At 37.0% G+C, this 20,455-nt stretch overlaps 1 protein-coding gene across 5 annotated transcripts in view; it reads right to left on the bottom strand.

The window, feature by feature from the left end:
- Positions 1 to 20,455, bottom strand: part of LOC135710353 (uncharacterized) — a 444,976-nt gene that overhangs the window by 92,901 nt on the left and 331,620 nt on the right. For 2 of the 5 annotated variants that reach the window (XM_065232894.1, XM_065232895.1), the window contains exon 1: positions 13,321 to 13,462. The exons of 1 other annotated variant lie outside the window; for it this stretch is intronic. The gene's annotated coding sequence lies outside the window, so the exon portion shown is untranslated. Of the gene's footprint in view, positions 1 to 13,320; positions 13,485 to 20,455 lie in introns of those variants that run through there. 2 more of the 5 variants (XM_065232896.1, XM_065232898.1) reach the window with 2 other exon arrangements.

Here is a 20,455-nt window from a genome sequence, read left to right as displayed (position 1 = left end):
ATTATTTGAGTTCAACAAGTAGTAGAGTAGATGTTTGGGGCCTCCCTTAGCTCAGTCGATAAGGAGCAGCTACAAAGCAAGATCATGCTGGAAATGGCTGGGTTCGATTCCCGGTGCATCGAATAGCTTGGGACCGAAGAGAGTACCACCATATAGGTAACTCTAAGACTAGTAGGTCCCGAAGAAACGTGCTCAGCTTTTTGGCTCAGCTCTGGTAATGTCCAACAAATTGATTAATGTCCAACAAAATAATTAACAATTTCAGGGAAAAATCGTTGCAATCTTCAATTGCAACGATTATTTCCCTTTATACTTAGATAAGATATAGTTTTAGTTTTTAGTCAATACTGTCAAATACTGAATGTCCAAGGCAGGAAAAAAGTAAAACACTTAGATATATATCTTAAAAATTATAGCTGGAGCACCTAGGTTAATATGAAATGTAATTTATTTTGAATTTGGAACAAATAAAGAGTTAAAAACCAAATAGAAACAATACAAAAAGCCAAAGAAGTCATTTGTTGTAGAAACATTCTATTTTGTATGAAGTCCTGCTTGAAAAGAGGGGTAAAGTGCGGATTGTGTTTAGAAGGCTACAAATTGGGTCTACACTCTAGTTCCTACGGAAGTGAAACGAGGCTGATCTTTCATAAAAACTCGATGGTTTTATGATCTCTAATAATTCTGTTAGACATTTCTGCAAACATAAATTGTTCATGCACAACAAATAGGTACAGCCCGAGGCCCATAGCCAGGGGGGGCTATAGGGCTGAAGCCTCGTCCATATATTATTTTAATATAATGTGAAAAATATATAAAACTACAAGGGACAGGCCCTATGGGATTGTCCGCAATGGTGACGTAGGACTAATAAATCTTATTTGTTAACTGCAGCAGGAGTTTTTGTTTTGTGTAGGAATAGGAATTTGAGCGAGGTTCTCTCTGTTTATACTCTTTAGTATGACGCGCTTGACATAGATGGCCTACAGCGACTCACGAAGAGCTACTGATTCCGATGAAGACCGGTGCGACATCTTCCTCCTTCTATGAGCATGGGCTGCAGCTCGCTGCTTGCAGGCAGCCTTTCATTGTGTACTAGAGAACACCACCACTTACCACATGGTGATTGGCGATAAAACGATAGCGCTCGTGGCGAAGAGGAGAAATAGAAAAATGATGATGGTCTTAAATTTTGCACGTTGAGGTATAGGAAAGAAATCTTGAAAAGCATTTAGGGTAGAGAACTACTTCGGCCTAATCGCCCATTTTGGGCCTATCGAGCAGAAAACTTCAAATAAATCCATGATTTCAGAGTTAACAAGTCAATTATGCATTTGGTACGACACTTTAGTTATTAAGCTACGGAACGAAGTCAATGAGATCGCGTGATATGAAGGTTTGCACCCATTATTCCCAAAAACAAAAGAAGCGCTCCGACCGAATCAATTTTTATCTTCATCCGATAGGCCGAAGTGAATTCATTGGCGTTTCAATAGCGTTTCAATGCGTTAGGCCGAGTTTAGAATCCGTAGGCCGAGTTTGGCGTCAAGAAGCAGTGTTAGACTTTTGACAATATCTCAACGATTGGTTTCTCTTTATCAAATATTACGGTACATACGGAAAGGTAATTAAATTTGGAAGCCATCAGTTATAATAACATTCCGTTTGATGCTAAGCTGCTCTAGATTAAGAAAGATAAAATGTGGGTTGTGCTTTATAGGCCGGAAATGGGATATTTAACCCTATTATCTGAAAAAAATATTTGTCATTTTTTTAAAAGCTGCTACGGGGGAAGAAACCTCAAAAGGTATCCGATAGACGTATAATTAAAAAAAAAAATCTTAGTTTTCGTTTAGATCTTTAGATTTGAACTTTTCTAACCTTGTATGCACAACCAAAATTTATGGAAAATGCTTTATTCGTTAAATAAAAGCATTTTTAAAATATTCTCCCATACCTCGCCGTGCAAAATTCTGATACCATCATCTGTTTTCTAGTTCTCCTATTTGCCACAAGTGGCACTTTATGCTATCATTAGTTTGTCAATTGAATAAACACCGTTTGGTGAGACCGGATGGAATTCAACTTTGAAATCTGTGGTAGGGAAATCGCTTTTCGCAGGAAAAAGGAGATATTTTTAATTATCATAGCAACACTTGCACATTCTTGCAATTTTCAATAGTGACATTTTGAAAAACGGTGATGCGTAGAAATATTTCTGATCGATTGGTGATAACATTATTGAAATTGGTCCAGGGCAGCTGAGTTATTAACGTTCAAAATCTTTCATAATTCTGTTACATGTTCCATTTTCGGTTTTCACATAGTGTACCCCCAAATAGAAATCACAGACGTAGTCCTACGTCAAAAAACCTTACCCAGGTAATGGATATCTATTACCTGTGCAGTACTGGTAACACATCCATTATCTTGCGTCAGATTTTTTTTTTTCACATGATGATGATGATAATAATTTCGAGAAGGCTTCAGCCCCATGGCTAAGTGCCTGACTACCACCAAATCCTAGTCCTGACTACTTTAAATTAGAGGAACAGGATTTTTCAGTAATCAAAGCAACGCATCTTAGTCTTTGTTACTTGTTATGCCTTGTTGATAGTGACAAGACTCTACCAAAGAAGAATACTAAGATGAAACTGTCGGAAGAAAAACATTCTATTTTAGTGTCATATTTCACAGTCCCTTTCATCAAATGAATACCTCCCGTATGCAAGATAATTTTGTGATTTCGGTGCCCCCTCGATAGAAATGAAATTTGGCGCACTTTTTTATCAAAACGATCACACCAAAATCAGAGATGTCCCATTTTTTAATTACTCGATTAACAACTAAGATGAGAGTGCAGCACATGTTTGAAACGATCGGTGATGATCCTCTGGTGAAGTTAATACTTATATCAGCATGATATAACCGATTACAAATATTTTACTATTCGGTTCGTTAATCGATTAATCGATTATTCGGATGAAAATCGGCCATTACTAGATGAATGTGAAACGTCATTTCAAATATAAGGACCGTACATAAATAATGATACTATTTGAAAGGGACCAGGGCTAATCACAAATTACGTCCCCACGGTAACTGAAATAAACACGAGTATTCACCGGTAGACTCGACTGTGTCCACCGAGGATGATCTTGAAATATTGAAAAAAAAAATGAGTTAGTAAGCCTGCCTACATCTATGTGATTCCTAAAGGGTGATACGGTCAAAATTTGGTCAATATCAACTTGACGTATTTCTTCCAATTTTGCATTTAAAAAACCTGAACACCCCTCATTTTGAAGGTGTGTGTGTGTGTAGAATGTTGCTCCTATTTTGATTTTGGAATTCACTCTTCAGTTGTCAAAATGCCGTCCAAGCAAGAAGAGCAGCGTATCAAAATTTTGCTCGCGCATCGCGAAAATCCGAGCTACTCGCACGCAAAGTTGGCAAAATCGCTAAAAGTTGCCAAATCAACCGTTACAAATGTAATTAAAGTGTTTGGGGAACGTTTGTCGACAGCCAGGAAGTCTGGATCGGGGGGAAATCGAAAACCGGAAGCCGCTGAGACGACAAAGAGAGTTGCCGGTAGTTTCAAGCGAAACCCTAACCTCTCTCTCTCTCCGAGATGCCGCAAATAAGCTGGGTGTATCGTCTACAACCGTGCATCGAGCCAAAAAACGAGCCGGACTATCGACTTACAAGAAGGTAGTGACTCCAAATCGCGATGATAAACAAAATACGACGGCCAAAGCGCGATCCCGGAGGCTGTACACGACGATGCTGACGAAGTTTGACTGCGTGGTAATGGACGACGAAACCTACGTCAAAGCCGACTACAAGCAGCTTCCGGGACAGGAGTTTTATACGGCAAAAGGAAGGGGAAAGGTAGCAGATGTTTTCAAGCACATGAAACTGTCAAAGTTCGCAAAGAAATATCTGGTTTGGCAAGCCATCGTACCTGTGGCTTGAAAAGCAGCATTTTCATAGCTTCCGGGACTGTCAACCAAGAAATTTACGTGAAAGAGTGTTTGAATAAACGTCTGCTGCCTTTCCTGAAGAAACACGGTTGTTCCGTACTGTTTTGGCCGGATTTGGCATCTTGCCATTACGGTAAAAAGGCCATGGAGTGGTACGCCGCCAACAACGTGCAGGTGGTTCCCAAGGACAAGAACCCTCCCAACACGCCAGAGCTCCGCCCAATTGAGAAATACTGGGCTATTGTCAAGCGGAACCTAAAGAAGACCAAAAAAACTGCTAAGGGCGAGCAGCAGTTCAAGGCAAACTGGCTTTCTGCGGCGAAGAAGGTGGACAAGGTGGCTGTACAAAATCTGATGGCAGGGGTCAAGCGTAAGGCCCGGCAATTCGGATTTGGAAAAGCGGAAGCCTAACTGAATATGTTTCCTGAATTTTATACTAATTGAACTTGAAAAAGAAATTTAATTTGATTTTTTAAATAAACGATTTCACCGATTTACACGCGTTTTCCCTTGACCAAATTTTGACCGTATCACCCTTTAAGTTTCTTCTATTATATTTTTCTCTTGAATTTGATCGGCCTTCAGAGCATTGAGCATAGGTGTGCGATGATGGCTTGTCATGGGCCGAATAAATAAAAAGAGTCTACTTTCCCGTGCTTCTCTTACGGGATAAGTAAAGTGAACGTTTTGAGAGGCTACAGGCCCGTACAGACTATGGGTTTTATCATGTAATATAGGCTGTCTTGCAATGAGCACTCATACATAGGATTTCCAGGGAAAACTAGATGTTTGAATGCTCATTGCAAGACAGTTTATATTACATGACATCAGCCATTGAGTTCTCCAAGCAGGATCTCACGAACACTACACTAATAATATAATTTTACGGTAAGAATCAAACAGTGAAAGTAAAAGTGAACCCATTGTCAATAAAAGTGGCACTACTAATTAATGAATAATTTATTATGTCAATTAAGTAGTAACTATTTGTTACTGTTAGCAGAAACTCATTGTTGTTAAAATAATGTACTCATTAATGAGTAAAGCCACTTTTATTAAAAAAGGGTTAAATTTTACTCATAAAAGGGTATTTGACTGTTATCGTGCAAGCGTAGGGTTTGTTTTCGTTTTGTTGTTTATTTTTACTTTAGAATGACAGTTCTTACAGCAAACAAAAAAATTTCATCTCACTAACACACGCAAATCTCACCAATACGAACCCGCCTGGAGAGGACTATAGTCTGAACGTACTATAAAGCTTAATGTTGGTTGCCACTGATCGAAATGGCGTCTGAGACAAAGAATTGGGAAAAATAATGTCGCTTTTGGAAAAATAACAAAATTATATGTTTAATTTATTTCTAAACTAATATTAATTAAATAAATTTCTACCCTGAATATCTCAAAGTGTCTTTGCCCGATTTGTTTAATTTATTAAACAATAAACTGAAGATAATCGCGCAACATGAAATTGTGGTAATATTTTTTGCAATTTTTGATGGTATGCTTTTTTGTTTTTTTTTTCAAATAAAATAATTTAAAACATCTCAAGCATTGTTTTCAGAGAATAAAAAACATGGAAACACATTTTAACAAAGAGTTAATAAATTAACTAAAAGTTCTTGTTCAACAATGTTTGTCAATTTTTAAGTGTCCATAATTTTAAACATTTATTTTATTCACTTTTCATAAGCTTTTCTATGAAGAATTTTTTTTTTTACGTGTCCGTATTGTAGCATAAATGTGAATCATTGCCCATAACAAACAATTCCGTAACGTTTCATACATGGTTTCATTGAGAAGGTCAAATTGTTCCGATTCGTCATTTGGCGTGGAACTGCTCTATTTAGATGTGAAGATTTTTGCTTCAAAAATCTCTTCTTTTGGTGATTGTAAATTGATATTCATAACTAACTATCTTAGTTAAAAAAAAGGCATATCAGCAAAGATGTAGCTGAGTTAATTTAGAGCAACTTTGTTGAAGACATATGTACACATAGAATTCATATAAATTTGAGATAAGATTTTTGATAAACTCATACGAAATCAATTTAACTAATTTTGCGGGTCTCCCTGAAAAAATAGCTTCTAGCTCTTAGTTAAACTTTAATTTTCTCATGAACGTCATATTCAAGAGACTTTTGAAGTATCTAAACACGCATGATTTATCAAATACAAATTGTATCTGTATCTCTTTTTAGAAATATGTTATGCCCTATTCTATTTAAACACATTTACAAACAGGTTGATTTTATATGACTTAAAATTTGTACATATAATGTACTATAATTGTCATTTGAAAAGGGAGTATTTGATAATTATAAATTTAAAAAATTCGTGATCTTTAAGCGATATCGTAAGATAATAATATTTTCAGCAAGTTGCACAAATTCATATCGTTTTCAGCAAGTTGCACAAATTCATATTTAATTATCTTAAAGATAAATCGTCCAGTCCAAACCTTTGTAGGGGTAAGAGGTGGGACCATCATCGTCATCATCATGTAACGTAGGTAGATCATCTTTTCGTGGTACGTTACGGGATGTAAGATCTACCACCGAATCCTAGTCTTGCCTACATCTATGTGATTCCTGATCTTCTATTTATTGTTCCGTAGTTTGAAGTTGTTAAGACTAGGGTTCTGATTCATGGTCATTATCGGTGTCATTGCTTATTTTTGTTGCTAAGGAATCCAATTTTGACTGACAAAGGGGTGTGCTTTTGGGGGGTGCTCTCACTATTTGAAGAGTATACATAGCGAGACCTTTCAATTGGAATCGATTTCTTGCGATGAAGGCAAGAAAGACAACTGTATCAAAAACGACTACTTCATCCTTTCTACTGGTCGCAGTGGTTTCATGTCCCGAACAGAAAAAAGTTTAAGAGTATTGCCACCTCCGTCCGTTACCGTATTGACCGAGATGTGGAATTGAACTTGACCTCTTAGATGCAAGTAGCACTCAACAATAAAGAACTTTCCTGGCCACGTCCTTACAACTGTTTGGAATGGGGATGATTGTTAGTTGGACACTTACTTAAGAGACATGCAGACACAGAGAACTCTACAACCTCTCATAAGTGTCACAGGAGTTTGGCAGTTTGTTAAGTGAGGAAGGTAAAGCCATAGAATACGTTCGGTAAACGTTGCTGGCAGATTTCTAATAGTAATAAGGATAGAATAAGGCACAGTGAAAATTTGTAGCGAAGGAGACTGGCCTGGGATTGAACTCCCAACCTTCTGCTCAGTGAGCAGAAATGGTAACCACTAAGCTACCGAACCCGTCACGTGATCTTTAAGGGATATCGATTTACTTTCTTTGGAAAAATGTGCATTTTAACTAGTTCTAAAATGGTTTATAGCTAAAACTACTAAATTTTTCAGGTACACCCTTTTTCAATTCAGAAAAATGTGTTTAAAATGGGATCGTTAAGAGATTGAAAAAATATGTCATCAATAAAATTTCTTTAAAATAACTGAACTACGTCTCTCATAAAGAATAGGTGTCTTATTCTTAGGAGTAAGAAAGTTAGTTTTTGAATATCAATATCAATTAATTTGACGGCCAAAGAAGGAACTTGGCCCAAAAACTTCTCCCAAGACGAAAACGACTAAATCTTAAAGAAAAGATTTAAGACTACTTTCCTGACAAATTCCCATCCTGGACCATATTGGTCCTTTCACCCTTTTTCATTTTAGTCACTGAGTATCAGTGTAATCAATACTCATAATCTTCAAATTGCCACAAACTTATAAACGTTTTCAAGATTCTAGGACTAAACATAATTAGTCCAATAATTTTGAAAGCTGTTCTAAATTTGTCATATTGAATTTTTTTAAATCTTTCCGGGTTTGAAAGATTGTCGGTCGCGTTGGTTTGTTCAGGTGTAAGAAGTACCACCGTCGAGTTTGAGTGGTTATAGCGTTAACTCCATCATAAGTGGTATATGAAGAACTCGGCGGCCTCATACAGCCGTTTCTGCTTACTGAGCAGGTAATCGTGGGATCAAACCCAGAACAGAACATAATCATATTAAAGACTTGCATAGTCACAATGCTTGCTCACCGTGTTTTGCGAAAATTGTCTTTGGTGCCGGGTTTAAATGGCTACAATAGCTCGATCATAAGTGATGTGATGTGATATGAGGGGCTCGGCGGCCTGAGAGTGACCAGTTTTACTTATTGAGCAGAACATTAGGAGTTTAATCACATTCCCCTCCTCATTCAAGATTTGTTAGTCGCATTTTTTTTTCCCCTTTTTTGGCTCGAATCCATCACAGTAATTCAGTGTCTCGTTTTCTAAAACGAACCTTGCTGTAAACCCAATGATTTTATCCAACATCCCAGTATTTTTTCGTGGTAGTGCACTGGATTTATCAGCTTCCAACAAAGCGAGTATCACGCCTACGCATTCGGATGCGGCCGAAGCTGGTATGGCCTAATTTTAGATCACCAGTTTTTACACATTGTGGATGATTGCTGGTCTCAAGCAACATCTGTTTAATTACAGCTGATTTGGAAATAACGGAGAAGCATCCGCGAGCGGTTCATCATGCTCATTTTTCAGATTTCTTGATTCATGGTATCTAAAATTTGTCCATAACTTCTAAAATTTAGATTATTTTAGTAATTAGACACATTATACCGTGACGTTGCAACGTTTTGACACATTTTAATAGTGATTGAAAAAAACCAATTAAAATTATTTCAGATTTGGATAGTGCACGCAATTTTCAATATGAATTGCCCAAGAGTTTCCCATTTTAGTACTTCAAAACGCCTTGGTGAATGGTTATGTTGTTTGACGTTAGAACAGCCGATCACCAAATAGTTTTGAAGAACTGAAATTATAAATTATTGATGAATTCCTGGTGGAAATTGCATTTACTTTAAAAATCTGGCAAACATATATATAGCTATCTTTAATTTTTGTTTATGCAGTACACAAACCGAGAAAAAATAAAAGTAAAAACTTGAAAGGATGTCGATAGTTATTTTTATCCTCAGTTGACAATAGTATCAATATTTTATATGTTTTTAAAAAGCCAATAATTTGTGATGAAAAAATCGAAGTCACAGAAAGAGTTTATAAACATTAAATGCTTCAACATTTCAATTAAACTTTGAATCTTGAAAACTACTTATTACCCAGATGCATAAAAATTTCTCCTTATCCGAAATATTGGAGAGATCTTAAAAATCCCAGAACAGCGCTGCCGGTGGTGCAGTGGTATGCCTGGCTGCCTCTCAATCTAGAGGCCTGGGTTCAATCCCAGTCAGCACCGCGGGGATTTTCTGAGTAAAGCCGTTGGTCCCCGGCCCATGAGTTGATGGGTCGATAGGTAGGGTCCAAGTGTGGAAGCTGCCTCTCTGGCGTCGGTAGCATTAGTACTCAGTACGGGAAATAACATCGATGGAAAACAAATCCATGAAAAAAATCCCAAAATTTTATAGATTTTTCTTAGTCTAGGATTATGAAGCATGTCTTCTTTTTTCTTTTATTTAACGTCGGTCTCTGTTCCGCAATCTAGTGCCAATCACCGACGGACATCGATTGCCATCCATTGATGGAAATCGAATGTGCAGGAAGGCAGCTTCCACACCTGCGTAAGATATCGCACCCATTCAACACAACACATGGGCTGGGACCAACGGCTTTACTTCCCTTCCGAAGGAAAACGTGACCAGAGATTTTATGCCTCAGAAAAATCCCACCGACCTTGGCTGGGATTGAACCCAGACCCATTGGGGTGAAAAAGCAGTCACGCTTACCACTACACCACTGGCGCCGGCTTCTAAGGATGTGATCTCCCTAAATTCTGGAAATCTCGGAATTAAAAAAAAATCACAGCCTGGATACTGATTTTGTTTTACTCTAATCAGAATTTCCTCAAAATTAATGATGAAACTCTATCTGCTAATCCCTTTCAAAAATCTATGGGATATGAGCAGTTTCCACGCCAAATGACGAATTTGAATAGCTTAACCTTCTTCGATTTGCATGAAATTTTGCATAAGTGTTTGATATGGGCAGTGGTTCATATATTTTCTAAAATTCGACCTTGTTCAAAAAGGCATTATTTAAATTTTTCAAAAAAAAAATTATTAAATTAAAATACATAAATTTGCTCTTGGATTTCACACTGCAATTGCATCGAAGGTTTCATAATTTATGCAGAATTATCAACGATTTCTCCTCAGCATGTTCTATGTATTCGCATTAAACTCATATTATAATTATCCTCCTAATTCGTTTTGATTTCTGCTATGATATTTATGCGAAACAATCCTAATAACTCCCTTGGAAGATTCCTCGGAAAATCATTTGGAATAGTCCTCTTCTAAGAATTACTTTGAAATACGTCTTGAAACTATCTTGGAATTGTCCTCAGGATTCCCTTGGAGTTCTACTCAGAACATACAGGCAGCTCATTTTAGATTTCATTTCATTCCCTACTTTAAAAATAATCTTGGAATTTTTTGTAAGAGCTCGCTTGACATTTTTCCAAGTGTTTCATGGAAATTCTCCTCAGATTTTTTTGTTTACTCTCCTTAAAACTCATCTGAAATTGTCCTAACAGTCTCAAAGAATTCTAAGTATCGTGGAGCTATGCTTCAAATTCTAATTGAATCCATAGACGAACTTGCCCAAGGGTCAAGGCTGAAAGCCCATTAAGCAAAGAAAACTAGACTAACTAAAACTAGTCTATGAGTGTTCACTCGGCTGTCGACAGAAGCAGGCCACTCTCAATGTGTGTCACTCAATTGTCTGTTAACTCGGCCGCAACAATTGTGTGGTCTTACGCATTGTTCTTCATCAGCTGTTCTTGCGGTCGATGCATCGTCGACTTCGGAAAGCAACCGTTTCGTCATGGTTATGAGTGATTACCACGTTTTGCGTCCATTGCCATGCAATGGAAGCGCTCTGCCCCCCCCCCCCCCCTCTGGCGATACTGCCATATAATTAAACCACTGATGGAGAAAGCTTATTGGACATCAGAAGATAATGTGGTGTTTATAATGCTGTAACTTTTGACTTTAGTTTTACGATGTTCTGTATAGTGAACAAGCTATGAAAAGTTAATTCTTTTGTGGCTCATTATATAAATTAATAAACTAAAAAATAAACAAAATAAACAAAACTTCTCTCAGAATTCTAGTGGAATGAATTCATTTAAAAGTATCCTCAGAAATCGATTGGAATTTTTCTCATAATTTATTAGGAGCTATATCTTTAAAAAAATCCAGTTAATTCTTTTCTCAGTTTCCAATAAATATTATCAGAAAATTCAAAATAAGAATGCAGCAATCTCTTCGAGATCTATTCAGAACTACAAACGAATTGTCTTAAGAAAGAACATAAAGTTTTCACCAAAATTCTTTTAGACTTCTAGTTAGAATTCCAATGGGAAAAAAGTTCATGAATTCTAATGTAATTCTCCTTAGGAGAATTTGCCATTTGCCATGAAGGTCATCATAAATATCTAAGCAATCTTCAGATTTCAATTGTACTTTTAAAACTCCTCAAAAATACCTTGGAATCTTTGTTTGAACTCAAATGGAGAATTCTTCTCAGATTTTTTACGGTATAAACCTTAGTACTCTCTAGGAATTCACATCTAAATTCTTGGGATTGTAGTGTTAGAAACTTAAAATTGAAAACAGCTGTGTCTTTGAAAAACTTTTGTAAAGGCAGACATACAAGTATCCCTGTTTTTGGATAAATTGCTGCGATCTTGGAAAATATTTTTCAAAATTCTTTAATTTTGCGAAAAAATTTCAAGATACAAAACAATAATTTTCAAAACAAGAATGGCAAGAGATTTTAGGCCTACCGTTAATTTCGCCCAACGAACATATTTGTGGCTTATGAGAATACTTGAGCACTTGAAAAAAATATTTGAATTTCTACAATTTCTACAGCACACAGTAGGTTGATCCCCGCTTCATGAGTTGATGGGTCGATAGGTAGGATCCAGATGTGGGAGCTACCTCGCTAGCGTCAGTAGCATTGGTGCTTAGCACGAAAAACAAAATCAACGGAAAACAAATCAAGGAAATCTGGCCTAATCGCCCATTTTGGGCCTATCGAGCAGAAAACTTCAAATAAATCCATGATTTCAGAGTTAACAAGTCAATTATGCATTTGGTACGATACTTTAGTTCATAAGCTACCGAACGAAGTCAATGAGAACGCGTGATATGAAGGTTTGCACCCATTGTTCCCAAAAATAAAAGAAGCGTTCCGACCGAATCAATTTTTATCTTCATCCGATAGGCCGAAGTGAATTCATTGCCGTTTCAATGGCGTTGCAATACGTTAGGCCGAGTTTAAAATCCGTAGGCCGAGTTTGGTGCTAAACTGCGCTAGACTAAGAAAGACTGAGTGCGGGTTGTTCTTAATACGCCGGAAATGGGGTAGTTAACCCTAGTTAACCATTTATGTAACGAAATTTCAATTAAATGTAAAAAAAAAAAGCATAAATCGACAAAATTGCAGTTTATGCCAAATTAAGATCAAAACGTCTCGTTGGATATGCTACGTGACGAAAAAAGAAAATAATTTTGATGTGTGCATGATCGAAGTTTTTATTAAGCTGTTGATCAAAAAATTGACATCCGGAAGAATTGTTTAAAAAAAACATAATTAGGAATGCACGAGGCAACACTAGAGCTATGTAGGGCGTTCAAGCGATCAATAAGTGTTTAGGATGTAACTTTTCGAGCAATTATAAAATGAATACTAAATTCAGAGACTCCGAGATTGTTACAAAATGGCTGCATATTTTTATGTATAGGTCTCGATGAGTTGAATAATAAAAATTGCCTGTAACAAAGAATTGTCTATAAAAAAAATAACGAAATTATTTTAACAGTACCGTCAAGTAGCCAATCACCGAGGGTGCTCCATTCACTGGGTTTTTAAACACTTTTGCGAAAAAGTGTGAAACACCACATTTATGCCAGACACGAACAAAAGAGAACACTTTTGTTCATGTCCGGCATATATGTTGTGTTTTGCACTATTTCGAAAGAGTGATAGAACTTACTAATTGAAATCACGATGAATGGAGCACGCAAGGTGACTGGTTACTGGACGATATTTTCCAACTGTAAATTCAAATCACAAACTTTCAAATATTTAAGACCATCAAAATTGACTAAGAAGGCGGAGTTTGTAAAATCTCATACCCCATAGCTCAAATGCAAAAAAAAAAAATCGTCACTTTTCTACAGTAGCATCTTTCTTCTCGAATGAGAAGAAACCGTTTTTCGAAGTATCCACTCTCACAAGTCACTGCCGAGTTAAGCCCCGAATCGAATGCGATATATCCTTACAGCTTGGATCCAACACTTGCAACACCTTCAACCAGGGACACCTCCCCCGTGCGTAGTTCGATAAAACACCAAAAACCGGAGGCGGATTACGGAATACTGTACTTCTCGACTCAACCGCGGTCACAAAGGAACTGAATTACAAACGATTCGATTAGCTAAATTGTGCCCCATCTGCCTCGTAGGACCGAGACTTGACCAAGAAAACCGAGCTCGGATGGGTGATAACAGGACCGACGACGCGTACATTTACTACCCTGTCTACTGTCAACTTGGTTGAATTTGTGGCTGACAAAACATTTCGGTTAAATTATGATCCAACATCCATCCAAGTTGAATCTGTTACACTACCTTTGTTTGTGCGCAATGTTAGGCCGTAAATTGAAAGAGTGGAAAATAAACCTGCCACTTTTTGGACACGTGTGACCCTGATTTCACCCCACAGTGCACTCATGAATACACGAGAACTGTAGAATATTTGGTTTTAGATTCAGTTACGTCGCCACTTATATCCAACATCGTCATAACCCTATTACAAAAGCAGCGAAACCTGCTACAAATATCCTCGAAACGAAACGAACCACATTTTTCCCCGTGCCCTCCCAACCATCGTACATAACCCAATTGATTCAGTATGTGCAATTCCATATTTGTTAAACTGATCTTGCTTATCTGCTTTCTTGTTCAGATCTTCCATTGGCCTCTGACTGCATTGTCCGGGCAGGCAGTCGGCGCACCTCCACATTGAGAAGGAAAACGTTTCGGAAATTGTTCTCGCCTCATCCATTGCCGTCGTCTTCGTTGTCGTCGTCGTCTTCGTCTTCGTGCCGAGAGAGAGAGAGAGAGAGAGAGAGAGAGAGAGAGAGAGAGAGAGAGAGAGAGAGAGAGAGAGAGAGAGAGAGAGAGAGAGAGAGAGAGAGAGAGAGAGAGAGAGAGAGAGCTTTATCATTGTCGTTGACGGTAAATGGTGATAAAAATAAATTTTATTAGTTTACCCAACATCAACACTTACCTACTACTGTGATGAACTTTCCAGTGACTTCGGCCGAATAAACTCTGGATTCCGTCAGTGCACGCACACGTGATCGGACGAATTGTTCGCTTCACAATTTAAATAAATTTGCGAATAATGCTGTTTAATTTCATGCAAAAGTAACGGGTCTGTTAAAAATAAAACCTAAGAGCTGTCGTCTGAGGGCACAAGTTTATATTTATCTACTTCCTTGTGGTGTACGGTAGGCCATCGTTTATATTTTGATGGAGATGAACTAGCCAGTTGGCTAAAAATCTCCTTAATAAAGCTTTGACCTTGGCTTGAAAATAAACATACTAAAAGTTGAAGTCCGTACGTTGACGTTTAGTGGTCCCCCGCCGGACCTAATGAAAGTGTAGTATGGGTGACCCCTACGCAGTAGGCCAGCACGCTACTGTAGTGTATTCTCCATAATGTGCTGATTAACCAAAATTGGTGTAATCCGATCAAGTTTGTGTCAGATATTTATGAGCCAATGTTAATCAGCACCGAAAAGCTGTTTACATCATGCTAATAACCATGAGTATGCGAACGACAGGCTCAACCAGCACGTGAATCAGCACAAGTTTTAACACCCCATAATCAACAATAAACCACTTGTTGGTTACGGTCCTACAATTCGGCTGACGTCAGTTTGGTAACATTTTGTGGATTTTTTTTCCTTGATCTTGTTTTCCGTCGATCTTGTTTTCCGTCAGTCTTGTTTTCCCACACCTGGACCCTACACCTATCGATCCACCAGCCGGGGACCAACGGCTTAACTTCCCTTCCGAAGGAAGCCGTGATCAGCGATGTTATGCCTCAGAACATCCCGGTGGCGCCGACTGCGATTGAACCCAGGCCTGCTGGAGTGAGAGGTAATCACGCTTACCACTACACCACCACCGCCACTAACATTTTGTGGATGAAACCCGATTGATTTGGGACATGAGATGTTACTAATTGCATAAAGGGCCGTTCTTAAGCAACGTATTGAGTTTTTGAGAGGGTCTAGACCGCGTATACAATCGTCTAAATTTCAATGATTAAATGATTTTTTTTTTCGTGTTCTGTCTACGCTTTTGATTATACAAGCAAGCATTTTATTTATGACATTGTAAAACGACGCACTCACTTGTAACAATTTTCTCCAATTCACGTTCATCAGAAAAGCATAAGAAATCGAGTTATTGTATACCATGAGCGCTTCTTATTCGCTTTAGTCTATCCATATTCCGAAGCAGAGAGAGAAAGAGAGCAGTGAAGAAAGCACAGGTCAAAATCGCAACGTTCGTGGTTCGAATTCAGTCAGCATAATTTTTTTATTTATTTTTTGACGTAGGACTGGGGGTCACAATAAAACAAATTAAATTCAGACATGTAATGAAAAATCCCAAACACGGACGCAATGAAAGAGTGCAAATCGAACAAACGACACATTGCGCATTCTCACATTGCTCACATGAGCAAGCTCAATGCTCGGTTGATCGCTCACACGGCGAATGAGAACGACTCAAATTTGAGTTTAGTTCACTCATAATTGCCAAAAGTGCAGGAACTCAGCGATGAGTAAATTTGTCTCATGGTTTTTCTGTGGAAAACCTAAAAAATCTGCCGGAAAATGAGGAAATTGACGAAAATTTTAGTCAGTCTCTTAGTAGTAAAATTTTAGAAAATGAGAAATAAGCATTAACATTTTATGAAGTATTAGTTGTAAAATATTATGCTCGATGTTTCATTTGCTCAAATTCTTCTAATCAAAACAGATTTCAACTTTATCTAATCATCTGGCAGATTAAAAGGATGTTGAATTCACTAGCTGTTGCTCGAACCCATATACCTAAGTGTACTCAGTATTTTTTTGTGAAAAACTTTGGGATGGTTTAATCTGTATTTCTCTATTCTCTATATATGTTCACATGTTTTATCGACTTTATTGTATTTTGTCATAACACATAACTTTTATTTGGATGTTTAGTAGAATCGCGTATAATATTCTTTATTTCTGATATTACGCTAGTCAAATTTCAAAATATCCAGTTGACTGTTCGACTCACAAACTGCAATCAATCGGCTTGTGGGCTGTTAAAACGGCTTGTTAAGCGATTCGATAAACAATAAAATAAATAATTAATCATAATACCTGTCACCATGTGATATGGTTAATTAAATAATTAGAATGAAACACTAACTTTCCTTCTAACGAGTAATCAGAAATCAGATCATCTGAATATTAGAAGTCCGTTCAAAATTAACGAAGATAATAAAATCAAAAGTGAAGAATTGGTATTTGGTTAGGTGCTCGTACGTACTCAAAAGAAAGAAAGGATTACTTATGCATATTAAAAATACAATCCAGAGTTCAATTATTTGAAAAATCGGAAAAATCTTTTTTTTTCTTTTTTTTTCATTATTATAGTGATGTTTAGCCATATGGCTAGTTCATCTCTTATCGGAAAAATCTGAATATTAAAAATTATATGTAATCTATCAGATAACTGTATCAACATTTTGAGAAAAAAAAAATGTACCATTACAGATATATCTGTATACGTGGCATCACTGAGATGACGGCAAAAACACCGACATCAACCGGAGGAAAATCTTCCCGCAATACGCAGCATGACTAGGCCGCCGTCATCCGGTAGGCATCGACTTGCACTATTTGCACTGTGGCCACTATTTGTAAAACAACCGGCCACCAATTCAAAACCGGAAAGAGTTAAGAACTAAATGATCAACATATTTGTTCCGTCCACTAGCGGTCCTACGTCAAGCTTCCGTTCTTGCCCCTAGGCACAGACCCTTCTACTTTTTCGACATAATTCCTTTCGCTCACTAATACCAACAATCAATACGAAACTAACGATTTTAAATTGGCTCACTACACTGAAACAAATCGACATGTACCGTTTATTGGATCCATCTTATAACATGGCAATGTCAGGAGATTTATTCATTCTATGTGATGATTGATAGATTCCAATGGATTATCACTTAAAAACTATGACTGCGATATGGAATGATTTCTATCGTAATTTCACATACTAAGTACTTGATAATACTTTGCTTCGAACGTGGTTAGCGATAGGTAAGATGTATATGAATATTGTCTGATATATTTCATGGTGAAAAACTGTTGATATGTCATGGGTGGGAACAGGCATCTAGAAACTAATGGAAAATCATATAAGTTTGCACTATGAGCAAATCGAGTAAAATGTACCTGTTTTCATGATGAATATTGCTCACTAAAAGATATATCATATAAGATAATCATGTATATTTTATTGGAGTTGCTTTTAACGATTTTTGACGTTTGTTGATATGTCGCGTGTAAACAGACATGTAGAAACTATTGGACTGTCATTTAACTTTGCAGTATAGGAAAACAATAGCTTCCTTTGATTTTTGAGGTTTGAATATTGTAAAAAGATCTATCCCAATCATTAAATAGTCATATAGATTTGCCTTTTAAGAAATCCAACAGCAAACATTTGTTTTGGTATGTTTTTCTGGGATGAACATCGCTCCCAATAAAATACATCTTACATAATTGTTCTTTATAAATTATTGAAACAATTTTCAACTATGTTATCGTACACTCATTATAATGATTAGTTGAACTAAATATTGCTAACAACAATGATACTGTAATAAATAATCATTGTTTGTTATTGTTTCATAAGATAAGGGGTTCAGGAAAAGAATGTTTTGAGATTGAAAAAAAATGATTCTACTGCAATATTTATTTGCTAAGATTCTAATTGTAAGCCTTCTACACGGCTAATTCAGATTCCAGCACTAGTACTCGAACTTCATGAACCAGTTCCATGAACTCATATAATGTAGTCGTTGTTTGATTGCACACAGGAGCATTAATAATGATTTGAATACACGACACCACTGAAACGGAGCATATATTGGTCAGTGCTATTTTTCTTCACTCTAGCAAAACGAGCATTACGTTGCTCTATATTCCATGTTGGGAGAGCTGTTATTACTTCATGCTAATTGAACGAGCTCAATATTGAAGTCAGCCGTGGCCCAATGGAATCGAGCGCAGACACGAAAAGCATCACAGCTCAACAGTTCTGGATCGAATCCCAAATCAGCTACAATAAAAAAAAACACAACTGTGAAAGCTCCCGCTGCCTGGTGTTTATTTTTCGATTTATTTTTAGAAATCGATTAAATATATGTGTCAAAAGAATAAGTAAATTTCATGTGATTTTCACATAAACTTTACTTCGATTGATTTATGACACATATATTATATTGTGGTGAAAAGTAAAGCTTATGCTTATGGGTTTCAAATCCATTTCAGTTAATTATTATAATTTGACCGATTTTCATTTATCAAATGGCGATCATATAAAAGTTTTCAAATTATCAGCATTGTCAATGTATCAGATATTCATATAGAATTTACCTGACACATTTTCAATCATATCATTTTCAATGGATTATCTTATAGCGCAAAATTATTAGACTTCCACATAACAGGAATATGTCAAATTGGTTCAGTGTACTTGACTAGCCTATTGGTCCCAAGCAAATCGATTAACGTACCCAGTTCTAGTCGAAATTCTACTACTACACAATGTTTGTTTTGATTCGCTATGAAAGTTTGACAGATAAAATGAGGGGTTAGTGGATTTTCCTATGTTTCGAGGGGTGAATCGATTAGCTTGGGACCGAAGATAGTACCAGAGCTGAGCCAAAAAGTTGAGCACGTTTCTTCGGGACCTACTAGTCTTAGAGTTACCTCTATGCTTATACACTCCACATTTTTCGGTTTCCATTTTCTTGCATTATTGGGCCGCAGTTAATTACATCTCATCCTCCGTTCATGCCGTTGCCACTAACATCCTGCGATGACGACTCCCTCATTATCAAGGAATAAAAAATATCTCAAAAGAACAAAATGACAAGGGACAAAGTTATGTCAGCAATGGAAAGCAACAATGAATGGCATAATCTCCTTCCCTTTTTTCATGACAAGCTGCCTTTGCAGTATAGCTCGCTCGGGCCGGTAGAAGGAAACGATCAAATTATTGACAAGCTGCTTCATGAAGGAATGCCGAAATGATACACGTGTGTTAATGAGATTTTTTATGTTATGTCATTTCTCGATTCCGATCAAGCAATGCCCTCAACCGTTAAATTGCAAGAAAGCAGGCAAGCAATAAATTATTATCCTTCTCAAAACCGATCAAGCTATATTATAGAGAGAGTTTATCGTGGTAGTAGTAGCAAGCGTTTCATCTTTATCGTTGGTTGCTTTATTTGTTTGGATTAGCTGCTCATTGTTGTAAGCAAATTAAGCTGAACAATGCATTAGGTCCTTAGTACAATGACAGATTCTCTTCGTCAACGTTTTCCTTGCCTCCTCTCGGCCATGTTAAGACATTCCCAGCTATTTTTAGCACACAGATCGATGAAAGAAGCACGACAAGACACGGTTCTGCACCGAAAGAGAAAGTCGATGTAGAGAATCGATCAATGTTACTCAGGACCTAATGCATTGTCCAGCTGATGATGATGATGATGATGATGATGATGATGATGATTATGATGATGATGGTCCCACCTCTTACCCCTACAAAGGTTTGAGCTGGACGATTCATCTTAAAGATAATTAAATATGACAATTTAACCAGGTTTGCAAACAAAATCGAACTGGTTGTAGTTACAGATATAATTTCCCTCTAGAGTTTACAGTTGCTTCACAGCGATATAAATGTGCAAAAGCTCATGCGTCCACTTCTTAGTTTGCCTTTTAGTCCACCTTAAATATTCATAAGTATTACAAGGAATCAAGAGTTAATGAACAATCACCAAAGCATCCTATTACACTAGCAACCCCGCAATCTGATGCTATCATAATTTTCCGTAATGTCAGGAATGCTCACGAACCCCCAACATTAAACTTACTACTAATACAAATAAGCTTAAAAATTGCATTTTTTTTTTTTAATCAGATGCCAAATTTAGTCCTCTATATCCGTATTACGCGCGCGAGGCTCAAACCTTTGTAGACTACATTTTTTTAATTGATCTACTACTATTCAATCACATTTTAAAGATCCATCATCAAACAGAACAAAAATAGTGTTTGCAGTG

The sequence above is a fragment of the Ochlerotatus camptorhynchus genome, unplaced genomic scaffold, assembly GCF_037179485.1.
Source record: "Ochlerotatus camptorhynchus isolate MF236.1 unplaced genomic scaffold, CSIRO-AGI_Acam_v1.1 ptg000379l, whole genome shotgun sequence".
Taxonomy (NCBI): domain Eukaryota; kingdom Metazoa; phylum Arthropoda; class Insecta; order Diptera; family Culicidae; genus Ochlerotatus; species Ochlerotatus camptorhynchus.
The sequence above is the reverse complement of the archived record's forward strand: the minus strand, read 5'-3'. Positions and strand labels throughout refer to the sequence as shown.